This window comes from Mustela erminea, chromosome 21 (assembly GCF_009829155.1).
Source record: "Mustela erminea isolate mMusErm1 chromosome 21, mMusErm1.Pri, whole genome shotgun sequence".
Classification (NCBI taxonomy): domain Eukaryota; kingdom Metazoa; phylum Chordata; class Mammalia; order Carnivora; family Mustelidae; genus Mustela; species Mustela erminea.
Window position 1 is genome coordinate 25,628,797 of NC_045634.1, and position 18,327 is coordinate 25,647,123.

Consider the following 18,327-nt stretch of genomic DNA (forward strand, 5'->3'; position numbering starts at 1 on the left):
AGGAAAGAAAGAGGGAGGAATGAAGGGAAGAAGGAAGGATACCAAGATGTTTAAAAAATTGCTCTGTATACTTTTTTTTTATACTTGAGGTATCTTTTACCAGAAAGGAATACTTAGCCCTTGTAAACAACTCAAAATACACATAAAAGTGTAAAAAAAGGTAATCCCAAAGAAAAATCTTAACGGTTTGCGGCATATTCTTCCAGACCGTGCCATACTTTCATTAGACTGCATGTCATATACGTAATTTTTTTGTATCCTTTTTGAAGAGGCCAAAATTTCTGAAAAATACTCTGATCCATGAAGTGAATACTGAGGTCGGTCCTTTTTCTGAGTCTCTGGGGCGTCTTCCTGCCCTTACTCCACTGTATCCTCTCGTCGTTCCATATTCCCGTTCGCAAATTATGGGGTCTGGCCTTCGCCCCACTCTCTCCATTTGGGGGGCTATCTCCATTCATCTCAGATTTACCGCTGAACGGAGGACGACCCACACCGTTCCCAAACCAAGTCTCCCTGACCCACAGGTATCCATTCCGGATCCCTTTACCTTCTGAAATGACAAGTCTTGGAACCGCGTCTGATTTTCTGACGCCTTTAATGCGCGTAATTCATGAAAAACTACAATCCCCGTGGGGCTCTGCTCCGGGGTGCGCTCCTCTCCGCCCCATCTCCCGCCTCCACGGCTGCGCCTGCGCATTCTGAGCGCGGACCACAACTCCCAGGATGCATCGTGATGTTGCCCGCGCAGCCTTACTTCCTGCCAGGCCGTTTCCTGGGTAACAGTGGCAGGGCCTGTCTGGGAAGTTTAAGGTAGGAGGAGCTTGTGGGCCGCCTGGAGAGCTTTGGGAGTAGCTTATTTTATCCAGTCGCAAGAACGCGGCAGGGCTGCAGCAGAGAAACCGCTGCCTAGTTGTGCCCAGACTCTGCTTTTCTGAACGGGGAGATGGTTCTTTGCACCTCACTTCAGGCAGGACCAGTACAGGTGCTTCGCGGCTTGCTCTTGTTTATTGTCTTTCGGCCCCTTCTGGAATGTAAGCTCCACCCGGCGGGGGTTTGGTCTGTGTTGTTCACTGATGTGTCCTCAGCACCTAGAACAGTACCCAGCACGCAGTAGGCTCTCAATGCATAGGAACACCCAGTACAATATCCGTGGAATGAATGGTGACGACTCCATCCTGAGATAGGAGCCGGGTGGAAGGGCGGAAGGAGAGCAGATTGTTGGAAAGGAGGGAGGAATTTCAGTCGCATACGTTGAAGGTGGAAGAAGTAGTGCAGAGGCAGCATAGAAAGACTCGGGTGAACATACCCTATATCCTCCTACTTAGCTCTGTGGCTTTGGACAGGTTCTCTAATGGCTCCGAGCCTCAGTTTCTTCATCTATAAACTGAGAATAATCATATTTAATACATAGGCTTGTTCCAGTTACAAAGAGCTGGTGTATAACGTAGGTTCAGCCTAGGGCCTGGCATGTAATAAGCATTTCTTGAGAGGTGGCTGTTATCATTCTGATCAGTATTTAGTATCAAAGGTGGGACATTGATAAGAATCACTGAAGTAGGGGGCGCCTGGGTGGCTCAGTCTACTTAAGCGACTGCCTTCAGCTCAGGTCATGATCCTGGTGTCCTGCATGGGGCTCCCTGATCAGTGGGGAACCCGCTTCCCCCTCTTGTTCCCCCGTTGTTCCCCTTTCCCGTGCTGGTGCTTGCTGTGTCTCACGGTCGCTCTCCTTCTCTCTCTTATAAATAAATAAATAAATATTAAAAAAAAATCATTGAAATAGACTAAAAGTAAAACTGTTGGAATTGAACAGATAAAAGACTTGTGAGGTTTGGATGCAAAAGTTAGAATTGTTATTAATACAGGAGTTTGGGGGCCATAGGCAGTTTGGTTCAAGGTCTTTTTATTCAGTGCAAAACAGAATGAAAATCTCTCAGCAGGTGCAGCCCAGAGAACAGATTGGCAACAAATCTTTCGATTTGCCCCAAGCTGCCATTTTATTTTATTTAAAGATTGTATTTATTTGAGAGAGAGAACATGAGCAGGGGGAGAGGAAGAAGCAGACTCACCACTGAGAAAGGAGCCCAATGCTGGACTTGATCCCTGAGATCATGACCGGAACTGAAGGCCGAGGTTTAACTGACTGCGCCACGCAGGTGCCCCCACAAGCTGCCATTTTAAGTGCAGGGGTAGTTGGTTCTAGGTCAGAGGCCCCATTCATTTGCTTTCCACTGATACATGAGAGAAAATGTGCACTCTTTGCTGCTGCTGTTCTACTCACCAGCCTTCTTTTGTTTTCTCCTGAGGTTGTTGATCAGGACAACAAAAGAGATGTTAGTTTTCAACAAAGCTTTATAAATAACCCTGACCCAGCTCCACTATAATTACTACCATAAATAGCTAACAGGCATTTAAGAAAATATCCAAAGGAATGGACCCTCATATTGAACCCCGTCCATGCCTTGTTCCTGACATAGTGATACAAACAAAATTTTTAGTTTTGGTCACCTCTAATAAAACATATTTTTTTTTCCGATCTGTGAGTTGTGTGCTTTTCAGCAAAATACTAATTTCAAGAAAGGTTGTGTGGACCTAGCCATTCTATGACATCATGTCTGATTTTACCTTTCTGTAAGGCAACATTTATAGTCATAAAGCAAAGCAGATTTCATGTAGAAGAAGGATAAAGGCCGGATGTCTGAGGTTTTTCTTCTGGACTTGCTGTTTCCTGTAGTATCTGACTGTAGCTAGTTATAATGTTTCATGTTTATTTAAGGTGTGGGCAGAATGTGAAAAAAAAATAGACAGTTGGCTGCAGCATTTGAGCTATGTTTTTGCTGCTTGATTTCTGCTTTGTTCTGTTGTTATAAGAAATAGATGGGAGAGAAAGCCGTGTTTCAGAACAATAGATTCTTGTTTTCACCCAACACCGTTTATTTCTTCACATAGATAGGACTGTAAGTAAAACTTGCAGGGACATATTCTGAGTGTCCTCCAATTCAGGATGGCTGGCCTTTGGGGGGTCACAGTGGTCCCATGGACCTTACTTCAAGATTACAAGATAACTTTGTATCTAAATGCTAGGTGTGGTCATAAAAGGATCACTGTTTTGTGCTCTGTTTCCCAAGTGGAAAGAAAACACACTGATTTAAACAGAGTTACTCTTTGCTCTCTTGTGAATTTTGTTGTAGACATGTTTATAACGAATTAAAACAGTACTTTCAAGTTTATTATTTTTAAATTAAGGGTAATTGAATGTCAATGTAATTCAATGTCAAATTAAGACTAATTGATGTCCTAGCCAAAACAATAGACTATCTTAATAAATCCTTTCTTGATAAGGATAGCCTAGAACTTTGTTTTCGCAGTGGGATGGCCACATCTTCATCCTCCCTGATAATGGAAACATTTAACAGAATTGGAAACCTACTTTCTGTTATGGACACTGCTGCGCTGCCTCCCACCTTTCCCTGCAGGACCCCAGGGGGCTCTGTTCACATCAAATTGTTATTGCTGCTGTTTTCCAAAGAGGACATCTCGATTACATCAGTTTCTTAAAAGGTAGAAAGGAGGTTAATGAAGGTTGTATTTATACATTGCTCCTCCCATTCCAGAGATGTGACAGTCTTAGTCACTTTTGAGTAAAACTGGGGTCAAGTTCCCAAGATTCCTGTCACTTTCCAGGGACAGCCTGGCTCTGAGTTCTTGTTATCACTGAACTTCTCTCTCTCTCTTAACCTCCATGGAGAGACTCTGTGCTTTCTCTCTCCAGTTTCTTACCAGACATCTTACTCTCCAACTCTTTCCTCCGCCCACAACTTTTTCCTCCTCCCCTTATCTTTCCCATTTATGTGGAGCCCCGTTTTTATTTCTTGGGCCTCTCCCTTCAGACTCTCCAAGGAAATAATATTTTTATTCTTTGTTATACAGAGCGGTTTAGCCTTGTGTACCCATCTCAGCTTTAAACTTTACCTTTGCATATCCAAAATCATATTAATGTGACCTGCTAACCAAGGGTCCTATATTAGGTCATCTACCCCTTAGCACTGACAAGGGTTTTATTTGTTTATTTGTTTAGTTTAGATTCAATTAGCCAAAATATAGTATATCATTAGTTTCAGATGTAGCATTCAGTAATTCATCATTTGCGTATAACACACAGTGCTTGCCACATCACATGCCCTCCTTAATGCCCATCACCCAATCACCCCACCCCCCACCTCCCCTCTAGCAACCCTCAGTTTGTTTCCTATAGTTAAGAGACTCTCATGGTTTTTCTCCTTCTCTGATTTCTTCCCATTCAACTTTCCCTCTATTCCCCATGATCCTCTGTGCTGTTTCTTATATTCTACACAGGAGTCAAACCATATGACAGTTGTCTTTCTCTGATTGACTTATTTCATTCAGCATAATATCTTCCAGTTCCATTCACATCGATGTAAATGGTAATTATTCATCCTTTCTGACGGCTGAGTAATATTCCATTGTATACATATACCACATCTTCTTTATCCATTCATCTGTCTGTGGACATCTGGGCTCCTTCCATAGTTTAGCTGTTGTGGACATTGCTGCTATAAACATTCCTGTGCACGTGCCCCTTCAGATCACTACATTTGTATCTTTAGTAAATACCCAGTATTGCGATTGTGGGGTTGTAGGGTAGCTCTATTTTCAGCTTTTTGAGGAACCTCAATACTGTTTTCCAGAGTGGCTGCACCAGCTTGCGTTCCCACCAACAATGGAGGAGGGTTCCCCTTTCTCCCCATCCTTGCCAACACCTGTTTTTTCCCTGACTTGTTAATTTAGGCCTTCTGACTGCTGTGAGGTGATATCTCATTGTGGTTTTGATTTGCATTTCCCTGTTGCTGAGTGATGTTGAGCACTTTTTCATGTGTCTGTTGGCCATTTAGATGTCTTCTTTGTAGAAATGTCTGTTTATATCTTCTGCCCATTTCTTAATTGGATTATTTGTTCTTCAGGCGTTGAGTTTGATAAGTTCCTTATAGATTTTAGATACTAGCCCTCTATCTGATATGTCATTTGCAGATATCTTCTCCCATTATGTCTGTTGTCTTTTAGTTTTGTTGACTATTTCCTTTAATGTGCAAAAGGTTTTTCTTGAGGAGGTCCCAATAGTTCATTTTTGCCCTTGCTTCCCTTGCCCTTGGAGATGTGTCTAGCAAGAAGTTGCTGCAGCCAAGGTCACAGAGATTGCTGCCTGTGTTCTCTAGGATTTTGAAGGATTCCTGTCTCATATTGGGCTTTTTATCCATTTTGAGATTATCTTTGTGTGTGGTGTAGGAAAATTGTCCAGTTTCATTCTTCTGCATGTGGCTGTCCAATTTTCCCAGCACCATTTGTTGAAGAGACTGTCCTTTTTCCCTTGGATATTCTTTCCTGATATGTCAAAGATTAGTTGACCATAGAGTTGAGGGTCCATTTATGGACTCTCTATTCTGTTCCATTGATCTATGTGTCTGCTTTTGTGCCAGTACTGTACTGTCTTGATGATTATAGATGTCTAATAGAGCTTAAAAAGGAGCTAATTAAAAGGAGCTAATTCTCCTTTTAAAGTCCAGAATTGTGATGCCACCAGCTTTGGTTTTCTTTTTCAACATTCCTCTGACTATTCAGGGTCTTTTCTGTTTCCATACAAATTTTAGGATTATTTATTCTATTTCACTGAAAAAAATTGATGGTATTTTGATAGGGATTCCATTAAATTTGAAGATTGTTATGGGTAGCATAGACATTTTAACAATATTTATTCTTCTAATCCATAAGCATGGAATGTTTCTCCATTCCTTTTTTTTTTTTTTTTTTTTTTAATTTGAGAGTGAGAGAGAGAGTACAAATCAGGGGGAGAGGCTGAGGGAGAAGCAAACTCCCTGCCAAGCGTGGAGCCTGACACGGGGCTTGATCCCAGGACCCAGAATCATGACCTGAGCTGAAGGCAGTTGCTTAACTGACTGAGCCCCCCAGGCAGCCCTGTTTCTCCATTTCTTTGTGTCTTCCTCAGTTTCTTTCATAAGTGTTCTGTAGCTTTCAGAGTACACATACTTTACTACTTTGGTCAGGTTTATTCCTAGGTATTAAGATACCTAGGTTTTTGGTGCAATTGTAAATGGGATTGATTCCCTATTTCTCTTTCCTTGTCTCATGATTAATGTATAGAAATGCAACTGATTTTGTGCAGTGATTTTATATCCTGCCATGTTGTAGGATTTTACATCCTGCCTTGATTTCTTATATGAGTTCTAGCAACTCTGGGGTGGATTCTTTTCAGTTTTCCACATAAACTCTCATGTCATCTACGAAGAGAGAGAATTTGACTTCTTCTTTGCCTTCTTGGATGCCTTTTATTTATTTTTGTTGTCCGATTGCTGAGGCTAGGACTTCTAGTAGTATGTTGAGTAACAGTGGTGAGAGTGGGCCTCATTGTCATGTTCCTGACCTTAGGGGGAAAACTCTCAGTTTTTCCCCATTGAGAACGATATTCACTGTGGGTTTATCATGTATGGCTTTTATGATATTGAGGTATGTTCCTTCTTTCCCTACACTGTGGAGAGTTTTAATCAAGAAAGAATGCTGTATTTTGTCAAATGCTTTTTCTGCATCAGTTGAGAGGGTCATATGCTTCTTGTCCTTTTATTAATGTAATGTATCACATTGTTTGATTTGCAAACGTTGAACTGCTCTTGCAGCCCAGGAATAAATCCCACTTGGTCATGGTGAATAATCTTTTTAATGTACTGTTGGATCTTACTGTCTAGTATGTTGGTGAGAATTTTGGCATCTATGTTCATCATGGATATTGATTTGTAATTCTCCTTTTTGGTGGGGTCTTTGTCTGGTTTTGGAACTGAAGTATTACCTCACCGAATGAGTTTGAAAGTTTTCTTTCCATTTCTGTTTTTTGAAACAGAGAATAATAGGTATGAATTCTTCTTTAAATGTTTAATAGAATTCCCCTAGAAGCCATCTTGCTCTGGACTCTTTTTTGTTGGGAGATTTTGGATTACTGCTTCAGTTTCTTTGCTGGTTATGGGTCTGTTCAGGTTTTCTATTTCTTCCTGGTTCAGTTTTGGTAGTTTATGAGTTTCCAGGAATGCATCCTTTTCTTCCAGATTACCTAATTTGTTGTCATATAGTTGTTCATAATATGTTCTTAAAATTGTATTTCCTTGGTATTGGTCATGATCTTTTCTCTCACTCATGATTTTATTAATTTGATGTTTTTTATCTTTTCTTTTTGATAAGTCTGGTTAGGGGGTTATCGATCTTATTAATTCTTTCAAAGATCCAACTCCCACTTTCATTGATCCGTTCTACTCTTCTTTGGTTTCTAGTTCATTGATTTCTGTTCTAATATTTATTACGTATCTTCCCCTGATTGGTTTAAGCTTTATTTGCTGTTCTTTCTCCAGCTCCTTTAGGAGTAAGGGTAGCTTGTGTATTTGAAACTTCTCTAATTTTTTGAGAAAGGCTTATATTGCTATATACTTCCCTCCTAGGACCATGTTTGCTGTATCCCAAATGTTTTGAACAGTTGTGTTTTCATTTTCATTTGTTTCCATGAATTTTTAAAATTCTTCTTTAATTTTCTGGTTGACCTATTCATTCTTTAGTAGGATGCTCTTTAATCTCCAAGTGTTTGTGTTGCTTCTAAATTACCTCTTGTGATTGAGTTCAAGTTTCAAAGCTTTGTGATATGAAAATATGCAGGGAAAAATTCCAGTATTTTGGTACCAGTTGAGATCTGATTTGTGACCCAGTATGTGATCTATTCTGGAGAATGTACCACGTGCACTCAAGAAGAATGTGTATTCCGTTGCTTTAGGATTGAATGCTCTGTATACATATGGGAAGTCCATTTTGTCCAGTGTGTCATTCAGCACCTTTGTTTCCTTGTTGATCATCTGCTTAGATGATCTGTCCATTGCTGTAAGTGGGGTCCTGAAGTCCCCTACTACTATTGTATTGTTATCAATGTGCTTCTTTAATTTTGTTATTAATTGGTTTATATAATTGGCTGCACCGAAGTTAGGAGCATAATATTTATAACTGTTAGATCTTCTTGTTGGATGGACCCGTTAAGTATGATATACCGTCAGGCTTACAGCTCAGTGGGGAGTCTGCTTCTCCCTTGACCCTCCCCAATCCTGTGCCCTCTTTCTCTCTTCGTCTCTCAGTTAAATAAATACAATCTTAAAAAAAAAAATTGTTTTTGGACATGCTAAGTTTTAGATATCTGTTAAAAATTCTTATGAAAATGTCAAGTTAAAGTAAGTCTGAAAGAGATTAGAGTTGAAATAAAAGTGAATGTACAGATGATATTCAACATCTTGGGACTGAATGAAATGAAATAAGGAAGGAGTGTGAATAGACACTCCTATTTGGGGTGCTCCAATCTTTAAAGGCGGGAAAATGGAAGAGGATCCAACAAAAGAGAGGCTGACAGCAGCAAAACCAAGAGAGTGTATGTTGCGGTATCATGGATATAAAAGGGAAAAAGGTGTTTCAAGATGGAGGGCGTGATTAACTGGTTACAAGCTGATGGTGAGTGGAAGGGGGACTGAGAATCATCCTTTGTGGGTCATCGAAGAGCATGGTTTCCATAATTTGGGGGACAGGAGATTGCAGTGGATTTGAGAAAGCATGGGAAGGAATAAAGTGGAAACAGAGAAGACTCTCTTTTGCAGAGTTTTTTTTTTTTCTTTCCTTTTTTTTTTCTTAATTTGTTTTATTTGTGGACATTTTCATGAATAAATATAGCAAGAATAGAGACTTTCACTTCCAGCCAAGATTGAGTAATAGGCACTGTATTTACTTTCCCACATGAAACATTTTTTTAAATGGACAAAATACATGAAACAGTGATTTGAAAGACTTTGGGTGACAAAAGACAGTTACTCTTGAAAGAGAAGAAACAAATGAGTGAGCCACATGACTGCTGCAGCTTACTGCTTTGAGTGAGTTTCTGGGCCTCAGCACAGGAAAGGGGACAGAGCCTGGTGGGATCCTTGAATTGAGGATGTGGAGCTGAGAGTCTAGGGAGACTAAGTGACTAACATCACAGAATAAAATACTGTAGAGGAGAGAGCCACAGAGCGAGAACTTCAAAGATCTGGAGAAGGTCTCACTTTATTATTAACTGAATACACACTAGCACATGATTCCTTTAAAAGGATTAGCAGAAATATTGTCTGGTATTCACACAGTGCTGGGAATGGTGTCTTTTTCCTCCAGCCACAATGGAACTCAAGATTCACGTAACATTTGTTATAGTGCTTAGAAGCTTTTGCGTCAGTAGTGAGACTAATTAGCCACAGACACTGCATTTTTGGCTAACATATATTAAAAATGAGATAGAAAAAGGTCAAATCATTGTAATTTAACATCTTAAGATAAAGCTCAAGACTCATTATAGGAATACAAAAATACCCAGCATCCTTCAAGGAAAAATACATAATGTCTGATATCCAATAAAAGTTAATCAGGCAAGAAAATACTCCACATAATAACGAGATAAATCAGTTGGTCCAAAATCAGCTTAGAAGTGACACAGATGTTAGAATTAGCAAACAAAGACTTGACCATGATTATTATATCTTTATTGTATATGTTCAAAAATTTAAACAGAGATATGGAAGATATTAATATATCCAAATATGTATAAAGATGAAAACTATAATATCACAGATGAAAATATACAGGATGGAATTAATAGCAGATTAGACATTGTAAAGGAAAAGATTAATGAACTTGAAATAACAATAATGAAACACTAATGAATTAATCAGAAAAAATAATAAACAGCATAGCAGTGAGGTGTGGAAGAGTGTTGAATGGCCTCATACATATGTAATTGGGAGAGAAGCTTGGACAGAAAAAATTTTGTAAGAAGTAATAATAAGGAAATTTTTTGAAGTTTAATGAAAACTATAAACTCATATATTCACAGCCCTCAACAAGCCCAAGTTCAAGAAATGATGAAAATCACACCAAAGCACATCATGACTAGACAGCTCAAAACTACTGATAAAGAGATAATTTTAAAAGCACATCTCAAAAGAGACATATTACATACAGTAGAACAAAGATAAGGGTGACAGTAGATTTCTTGCCAGAAATAATGCAGATGATAAGACAGTGGAGCAACATCTTTAAAGCATATAAAATAATTTAAAAGACTGCTGAGAATTCTGTACCTGGCAAAACTGTCTTTGAAAGATAAAAGTGTGACAAAGATTTTTTTCAGATATATGAAAGCTGAAGGAATTCATCACCAGCAGACTCACACTACAAGAAATAGTGTGGAAAGGTGGATCTAAGCAAAGAAAGGAAGAACACCAAAGATGAAAACTACATAGGTAAAAATATAAGATTTTTGAAAGTATTTAAATCTTGTTAAAAGATAACTGATGGTTTAAACAAAAATAATAACTGTAATATAGGACTATAACATATATAAAGCTGAACCACATGATAATAATAGCAAAAAGTTTAAGTAACATAAAGTAACATACTTTTAGGTTGTTATATATACAGTGGTATAATATCATTTCAAGACCGATTGTGGTAAGGTAAGATGTCTACAGCAACCACAAAACATAACAAAACAGTTATAGCTGATAAACTAACAAAGTAGATCAAATGATATCATAAAAAATACTCAAACTAAAAGAAGATTAAATCAGAAAAGATTAAATCAGAAAAAGATGAAAGAGAGGAAAAACTGATGGGACAAGTTGACAGCAAATAGAAAAATGATAAATGTGAACCTAATCATATCAGTAATCACACTAAATGTAAATGGTCTACATTTCATACAGAGATTTTCAAAATAGATAAAATAGAATTTGTTTTGGGGCATCCTAATTTTGACCCATTATATGCTACCTATAAGAATCACACTTCAGGGATACCCATGAGGTGCAGTCAGTTAAACTCTTGGTTTCAGCTTGGGTGGTGATCTCAGGGTTGTGAGATCAAGCCCTACATCAGGTTTTGCACTCAGTGTGGAGTCTGCTTGAGATTCTTTCTCCCTCTCCCTCTGCACCTCCCACTTATATTCTCTCTCTGTCTCTCTCATATAAATAAATCTTCAAAAAAAAAAAAAAAAGAATCACACTTCAAATGCAGATACGAAGAGATTAACAATAAAATAATGATAAATATTTACCATGTTAATACTAATCTAAAGATAGAGTAGCTAAAAAAAAAAAAGAAAAAGAATGACTATATTAATATCAGATCATGGATAAAAATGTCATTCCACAATGATTTATCATTGTGAAGACATTCATCAAGACCTCAAAAGCTCTAAGATAATATGTAATTTGAACACTATCAATCAAATTAACCTACTTGTTAGTCATAGAATAGTTAGCTTGCATATGACACAATACACATTTTTCTAAAAGGTGCATGGAACATATACCAATTTGGTAATATCCTGGCCCACAAAATAATTCTGAATAAATTCTTAAGGATTGAATTCATACAATGTGTTTTCTCTATAATAAAATTAAATTAGAAACCAATGACAGAAAGGTCACTAGAAAATCCTCAAATATTTGTAATTTAAATAACAAATGGTTAAAGAATAAATCAAAAGGAAAGTGAGAGGGGCACCTGGATGGCTCAGTGGGTTAAGCCTCTGCCTTCAGCTCAGATCATGATCTCAGGGTCCTGGGATTGAGCCCAGCATCAGGTTTCTGCTCAGTGGAGAGCCCGCTTCTCCCTCTTTCTCTGCCTGCCTCTCTGTCTACTTGTGATCTCTCTATTTGTCAAATAAATAAATAAATAAAATCTATTTAAAAAAAGAAAAATGAGAAAGTATTTTAAAAGAGATGAAAATAAAAAGGCATATAAAATGCACAGTATGACAATAAAATATTTTAGTACATAGGAAGTTTATCGAATTGAATGGATGTATTAGAAAGATCTTAAGTTATCAATCTCAGCTTCCACTTTAAGAAACTAGGGGAAAAAAGAGCAAATTAAACCCAAAGCTGAGTTAAAAAAAAAAATTATAGCACAAATCAATACAGTAGAAAACAAAAACAATAGAGGAAATCGATGGAAACAATAAAATTGACATATTTTTATCTGAAAGGATGAAGGAAAAAGGAAGATAACACTGATTTTCAACATCAGGAACAAAGTGGTGGCATCACTATATTGTCCCCTGATGGTAAAAGGATGATAAGGAATATCGTGGACAATATTATGCCAATAAACCCAACAAATTAGATGAAATGTGCAGTTCTTTGAAAGGCACAACAAATTACAAAAGCCCAAGAGGAAGAGATACCCTAATTTCTCTATTTGTACTAAAGAATTTAATTTGTGGTTAAAATTTTTCACAAGAAAACTTCACGTTCAGATGACTTCATTAGTGAATTTTATCAAACATTGAATAAGGAAATGATACTGATCTATACAAACGCTTCCAGAATGCCAGAAACATGGAATCACTTTTAAGCTGGCATTACCCTGACACCAAAACCAAAGACACTATAGGTAAAGAAAACTACAGAATTAGATTCCTAAGATTTTAAAAACTATGATAATTTTAATAGAAATGGAAAAAAGTATTTGACAAAATCCCACATCCATTCATGATTAAAAACTCAGCAAACTAGTTATGGAAGGGCCTTTACAAACAACCAATATTAACATCTTACTTAATAGTGAAAGACTAAATGTTTTTTCTCTAAGGTCAAGAACAAGACAAGGATGTTTGCTTTCATCGCTTTTATTCAGCTTTGTGCTAAAAGTTATAGAAACAAAACTATTTCCCGATAGTCTGGTCTTCATTGTAATTACTCAATCTTGCCATTTTAGTGCAAAAGCAGCCATAGGCAATTTATCACCAATGAGTATTTATGTGTTCCAGGAAAACCTTACCTAAAAATCAAGCATCAGATCCCATTTGGCCCATGGGCCATTGTTTCCTAACCCTTGGTCTACGTAGAAAATCCTTTGGAATCTACAAAAAATTTCTAAAACTACTGAGGTTACAAATGTTACAGGACGCAAGACCAATATACAAAAAATTTTGGTTTTATATAATAACAATGAATAATCAGGGTAAGTGCATATATTATTATTAAATTATATGTAAGAAATATGTAATTATTGATTATTGTATACTACTAAAACTCGTACAGTATTAAACTGTACATGTGACACATATACAATTTACTGTGTTTCAATTATAGCTCAATAAACTTTTGTTCAAAAATATAGCAAGAATAATGCAACATACATACTCCCATCACTCTGCTTTCGTAAATTTTAGCATTCTTCTGTTCTTTTCCAAAGACTTTTGCTGTAAAGGGGAGCAGAGAAATGGCCATACCTAGAAGGGATTATGGGATAAAGTGAGGATTTTTTTTTTTAAGATTTTATTTATTTATCAGAGAGAGAGAGGGGGAGAGAGCGAGCACAGGCAGACAGAATGGCAGGCAGAGGCAGAGGGAGAAGCAGGCTCCCTGCTGAGCAAGGAGCCCGATGTGGGACTCGATCCCAGGACGCTGGGATCATGACCTGAGCCGAAGGCAGCTGCTTAACCAACTGAGCCACCCAGGTGTCCCAAGGATTTTTGTTTTTTATTAAGGTGCTACAGCATGTCCATATGGGGATGAGAAGAGAGGACAAATGGAGGCATAAGGAAGTGGAACTGGCTCCTTGAGTGGGCTTGTGTGTCCTGTGCTCAAGGGAGACATGGGTCTGGGAGAAGAGCATAGCTCCTCCGGAACAGACAAAGACGGATAGGACTTGCTTAATATGCCACAGTGGCTCTTTGTTAGTGATGATGATAATACTAACAATTACAGCAATGAAAATAGTTGGGAGGCCTTTGTATTCATTCATAAAATGAGTCACACAAATTCAGCAGTCCTTGATTTTCTTTGATGAAGTTTCCAACCAGCACATTGAAGAGTACCTTACAGGTAAAGAATTTTTGAGGTCTCCAGCGAAGAAAGAGTAATGACCTCAACCCCAACTTTCCCTGGAAGTAAGGTCCAGTTGGTCTAAATTGGAGGAATCCTTTGATAAGGATGATGGAAAATCCTCTACCTGTTTATTCACTGTAAAGTCGTATTGCCATTCAAAGTTTGCAGTACTAGTAGTATTTTCATGAACAAAAACCTCTGTCCCCTTCTCTCTGTTCCCTTTCTGTTCCCTCTCTGTTCCCTACCATGAGTCCCATCACTGTTACTCATGCAAGAAAAAAATAGCAGTAGCTTCCGTTTATGAAGTGGTAGTAGGCGCTGTCACTCAAATCTTTCACAATAGCCCTATGCAGTAGATAGTATCAGCTCCTGTTAATCGTGGAAAATGAGGCTTATAGAGCTTAGGTCAGGGTCTGAAGTCACATCTCAGAAGTATCAGAGCCAGAATTAAAATCCAAGTCTGCGTGACTCCAAAGTCTTTGCTCTTGATGAGAATTTCATGTCATGCCACCTGCCCTTCTGAATGAAAAGTTTCACTGGTGTAGATATATGCATGTTTCCCTCCAATTCTCATTTATTGCAAGGACCACATTTTGACATAATAAAGGAACTCAGAAGGATAAAAATAATTCACGGTTCCAACATCCTGTTGTAGCAACTGTTTCATTTTTATCCATTTCCTTTTGATCTTTATCCATATGTACATGTTTTACGTAGTTGTAGATATAATTTTGTATTCTGCCGCTATGGTTAATATGATACCAGGCATTTTCCTTCCTGCTATTTGGTCTTTAATGGACGCGTAATACTCCATTTTCTTAAAGTGCCATGATTTCATTAACCATTCCCCACAATGGACCAAGTTGTTTCCATGTTTTGAGTTGTAGAAAGTATACTGTAGCAAACAATTTGATTTCTGCCCCCTCCTCCATCTTTTCTAATTTTTTTTAGAGAATCAGTTCCTAGGAGTGACATTACAAAACAAGAATTTGAACACGTTTATGGCTTTGATACTTTAAAAAAGAGTCAAATTAATAAAGTTTGTACCTCTGATGATAGTAAACGGATAGCCTAATCCACAAGAATAGATTAACTACATTAATTATTGTTTAGGGGAACCAAATTAATGACAAATGTGGAGTAATTGCTTGTGAGTACAGAGTTTCTTTTCGGGGTGGTGAAATGTTCTGGAAGTAGGTGGTGGTGATGGTTGTATAGCTTTGTGACAATACTAGAAACACTGAATTGTGTTTATACTTGAAAAAGGTCAATGATATGTTATGTGAATTATATCTCAATAAAGCCACTATAAAGAATTAAAAACAAAGTTTCTGATATTCCAAGTAATGGTTTCAACCATTGCTATCAATGTTCTGTGTTTCTGTATTTATATATGGAAACATCAGACTGCCTGGGTTTGACTCATGATATCATCACTTAGCTGCTGTGTGACCCCTGGCCAGCACTATGTAATTTGGGTCCTACAGAAGTCCACGCTGAGACAGAGTTTGGGGTACAGGATATGTGTTGAGGATCAGCACTTACGAAAGCAGGGCAGAAGTGGGGCTAGGTGGAAGGGGTAGGAACAACGCCCAAGTCTGACAGCCTCAGTCAACCCTGCAGGGAGCTTTGGACGGTCATTGTCCTTCACTGAGCTGAAATGGCCCGACCTTTCCACACCAACCTTGGATGGAACCTCACTTGTGTTGCCAGGAAGGGCAGGATCTCGGGTCAGGCATGATCTGCATCTGTGACCAGCCCTGGGGAGCACAGGGCAAGGGGCTGGCTGTTCTGCTCTATCCCCACCACAGGGGAGCCCCAGGACCAGGCCTCCGGGTGGCATACTCCCATGTCTGTCACAAGAGGTCACCTGGCTCTGGGCTTTTGCCTCAATTCCCTCACCTGTAAAATTGAGACAATAATAGCACCTACATCTTGGGATTGTTAGGAAATTAAATGAGAACCTATATGCGAAACACTTAGAACAGAACTTGTCATAGGCTAACTGTTCAGAAAATTCTAGCTGTTTCTATTTTATTATTACTCTACTGAGTAATAAAGTCCATTTTTCCCAGACTAGCTGAAGAATTGCCATATAGCATATATACTGAGAAGGCTCTGAAGACTTCTTTTTTTTATAGACATCATTTTTTTAAGAGCATTTTCACTTTTACAGCAAAATTGAGCAGAAGGTACAGAGTTCCCATGTACTTCTGCCCCCCACCCCACACAGCCTCCTGCACTGTTCTCAAGACTTTTAAAGAAGGAATAACATTGGGGCGCCTGGGTGGCTCAGTGGATTAAAGCCTCTGCCTTCGGCTCAGGTCATGATCCCAGGGTCCTGGGATCAAGCCTCCGCATCGGTCTCTCTGCTCAGCGGGGAGCCTGCTTCCCTTCCTCTCTGCCTGCTTGTGATCTCTGTCTGTCAAATAAATAAAATCTTAAGAAGAAAAAAAAAAAGGAATAACATCTTTCTGTGAAGGGCTGTTTATATTTTGAGGCCATAATGGGCAGGACCTACAAGAAATGAGTGGAATGAGCTTGTGAAAGTTTCCCTGCCCCCCCCCCCAATCTGCCCATTGTCTGTCTACTCCTGACTAACGTTTCCATCCCGTTCGATCATTCTTGGTTAGAAATACCTCCCTTTGGTGAGCAAGGGTTCAGTAGACCCTTCCTGCTATGACAACCAGCGGAGAGCAGAACCTCATGTCAAAGAAATTACTTTTGATACATAGATTAGGGCTATAGTTGTCAAAGGCACAGAGCTCCCCAGGACAGGAATCCCAGAGCAGTGGGCCGATGTTACTAGTAGCAGATCCTGTGCACGTGGGAGGAGGGTAGCAGGAGCCCACGACGCCCCTGCTTGCAGGGCTGCAGGAGAGGGCCAGGCAAGGAGGGCGGGTGCTCAGAAAAGGAGGTGGAAGGTAAAAAGGAGCCTTTACTTAGTCACAACTTGACCCTAGTATGGTTTTCCTAGAGAGGAAAGACAGCCTAGACTTTTTAGTTTCTGATTTTGGGGTCAATTTCAGTTTTTTATCCATATTGGATGGGAGAAATTTTGTACAACAGCTTTGCTTTTTCATCTTCTTCTTCCTCTTCTTCCTCTCCTCCTCCTCCTCCTCCTCCTCCTCCTCCTCCTCCTCCTCCTCCTCCTCCTTTCTCGTTATCATCATCACAGACTGAAATGGAATTTTGGGTGGAATACATTCTGTGATTTTAACATGTATAAATTTAGGTAACCATCATCACAATCAGGATACTGAACGATTGTACTAACACACAAAACTTCCTGTGCTATGTCTTTGTAGTCACACTAATCTCTGGCAGCCACTGGTCTGTACTCTATTATTATCCTTTGAGACAGCTCAGCTTTAAGTAATCTAGTGTCTTATCCTCATGGAGTTTGCAAAGATTGTGGGGTTTGGAGTTGGAGAGAAACGTTACCTCCTCCATTATTAAGCATTAAGTTAACCTCTTAACTGGGGAGGTTAACTTATTGAGACATGGAAAGAAAGGTAACATATTTATAGGGTCTCCTCTCCCACCCAATGAGGGTAAGCCTATCTTTGCCATCTTGATAACTGGGCCCCACCTGACAGATCAGGGTAAAATTAAGAGGAGGGGAGGGTCCAGCCTAAATGAGATAATATACATAAAATACTCAGAACAGGGCTTGTCATATGGGAAATGTCCAAAAAATGCTAGCTGTTATTTTCCTCCTCAACTGAATAACTCGGTCAGTGTTACGCAGACTACCAGAAAACTGTGACACAGCCTATAAACCAAGAAAGCTCCAAAGACTTTTTAAAAATATAGACTTTACTTTTTAGAGTTGTTTTAGGTTCACAGCCAAATTGATTTACAGTGGAAAGGGCAGAAAGTTATTTGGGGGAAAGAATGGATTTGGCAGGGGAAATGAGAGAGAGAAAAAGAAGAAAGAAAAAAAGGAAGCCAGCACAGGCTGTGTTTGAAGAGAGAGTTTTGTTTGGTTTTCTTTTGGGGTGGGGAGAGGGTCAGACATAGGCAGAAAAAGATGGAAAGTAGTCGCATGCTTTGATCAGTAGGGCTTTGGGCAGTTTCATGCTAGATGAGAAAGATATTACAGATATTTGATTGTGTGGTATGGAGGAAATCCTCTTTGGCATTTTCAAAGAATGATATAATGATTTGAGTTGCTTTTAAATTACTTGTGGATGTAATTTATTTACATCTCCTGTTAATTGAGACAAACCATGAAGCAATACAATAGTCTCCTCTATATTATTATGTTATAATTATTGTGACACATATATGTATACATGCATTTTAAAATGTGATATAGACATAGACTTCATATATGTATACATACCCTGTTCAGGTA

General features: G+C 38.8%; 1 long non-coding RNA gene across 3 annotated transcripts; it reads left to right on the forward strand.

Moving 5' to 3' along the window:
• Positions 1-711: 711 nt before the first annotated feature.
• LOC116581775 lies at positions 712-15,940 on the forward strand. Of its 3 annotated transcripts, none has more exons than XR_004282221.1 (4): positions 712-810; positions 8,420-10,373; positions 12,905-13,098; positions 13,628-15,940. It is a non-coding gene; the product is annotated as an uncharacterized LOC116581775 (long non-coding RNA). The 3 variants fall into 3 exon arrangements; XR_004282220.1 differs by lacking the exon at positions 712-810 and adding an exon at positions 819-982; XR_004282219.1 differs by lacking the exon at positions 712-810 and having other exon boundaries at positions 8,030-10,373.
• The last annotated feature ends 2,387 nt before the right edge of the window (positions 15,941-18,327 follow it).